Consider the following 1,775-nt stretch of genomic DNA (forward strand, 5'->3'; position numbering starts at 1 on the left):
GGTATCCAGGTCTGTGCCCAAACAGTTAGAGAGGTATTACTTTTTTTAAATCCACCTTGCCAGAAATAAGTGTCTCACTGTTGTCACTTGAATCCTACAGACGAAGAACCGTATATGTGACATTTTTCAAAAAAACGAGATGTACATGAAAAATCATTATTGGACACCCTTTTTCTATAGTGAACCGGTTTCACAAGCTTTCCACGCGCTAATTAACAATATGTTTACATTTAAAGATAGGCTCTCGTGGAATAACCGTTTATGTGCACCACTCAGAATGGACGGAGAAGCGCACAACTTTTCTGTTGCTGATGAAAATCACCGAAATGTGGGAAAGAAACGTAAAACAAAACTAAAAGAATGGAAAGACAGGCAAAGGAAGATCTTACGGGATGCGGGAAAACCCTATACAAATCGTAAGGGTCAAGAAAAAACTGGGAAAAGCTGTCCAAAAGAGGTATGTGGAAGAACCGTATATCAAACAATCAAGCTAGCTAGCCTCTTGGGGCTAGGTGGGACGCTAGCGTGCCACCCGTGGTGCACTCAATCAACAGCAGGTGCATTTCAAGAGCGGCAAATTTGAATCCAAATAAATGTCAAAATTCAAATTTTTCAAACATACAACTATTTTACACCCTTTGAAAGATAAACATCTCCATAGAGTACAGTAACTAACATGTATGTTCTGGGTTGTCTAATTTGTAACTATAGAGAAAACATATTAGCTAAAGTTCGTTGGCTACTAACTTATACATTATCGTTACAAATGTTATTGCTAGATTATAGAAGAAACATAGCTAGCTACTTTTTGTCCATCCACCGGATGATTCGACATGGCTACAGTAGCTAGCTAGTTATATGTAACATTACACTGTATCCTGCAGGGAAGAGCGTGTTCCACGACGTGCAGAAAGGATTGTGGAAAGTTGATTGATGAGCGCAAGCTGCATCTGTTCAACAGTTTCTACACTGTCCCATACGAGAAACAACAAGCACAACCAGCAAAACCATTCAAGGTGATGAGGATGCAATGTGAAGACTTCAGTCACCTCCCAGATTCTGTTCTCAAGCGACCAGCTGGACTACAGATCACTTCAGTGAGGTGGTTAAAAGTCACATGTATTGCACAGAGAATAGTTTACTAACATCCCATCAACATGCAACATGTTGTTCTAACAATAAAATATCCTAATGATTCCCTTTTTTATTCATTACAATATACATCTCTGTCACCACATTTAGCATCAACTCTAAGCAGTTAATACTTATTTACTGCTGTCACCTCAGTACAGAAGGACGTTTCTTGCCTTTAGCATGGGTTTAACGCAATTCAAAACTTAATTGCAGATCATAGTGTTAAACGCAAAGAGAATGGTTTTCTGAACGTTTTGTAATATTGACCTTAGGGACCTGCATAATGGACATGCATATTGGCACATCACATTGATCCATATTTGATATGTACAAGTTGTACTTCTTTTGATTGAATTAATTTAATTGTATTCTATTTTTGTAGTTATTCTATGGTATGTTCACATTGAGGGCTTCATTTTAAATGAGACTAAGATTTCATGACTCAACTTTTAAGAAAAGTCATCGGTGCTAAAGTTGATAGACCTCCTTTAAATGAACCTCCATTAAATGAATTAACTACATATTGCATTTAAGTTATTTACATGAAGGGCATCTGTACTTGAAAGTACTTAAAACATCATATCAGGTATTAAAAAAGGACATCTTACAAGTGTCATGCAAAATGTCACATATACTGTTCT

At 37.1% G+C, this 1,775-nt stretch overlaps 1 long non-coding RNA gene across 1 annotated transcript; it reads left to right on the forward strand.

Annotated features, from left to right (window-relative positions):
* Positions 1–293: 293 nt before the first annotated feature.
* LOC106577729 (uncharacterized) lies at positions 294–1,197 on the forward strand. Its single transcript, XR_001322185.2, has 2 exons — positions 294–457; positions 885–1,197. It is a non-coding gene; the product is annotated as an uncharacterized lncRNA (long non-coding RNA).
* Positions 1,198–1,775: the final 578 nt, after the last annotated feature.

The sequence above is a fragment of the Salmo salar genome, chromosome ssa18, assembly GCF_905237065.1.
Source record: "Salmo salar chromosome ssa18, Ssal_v3.1, whole genome shotgun sequence".
NCBI lineage: Eukaryota > Metazoa > Chordata > Actinopteri > Salmoniformes > Salmonidae > Salmo > Salmo salar.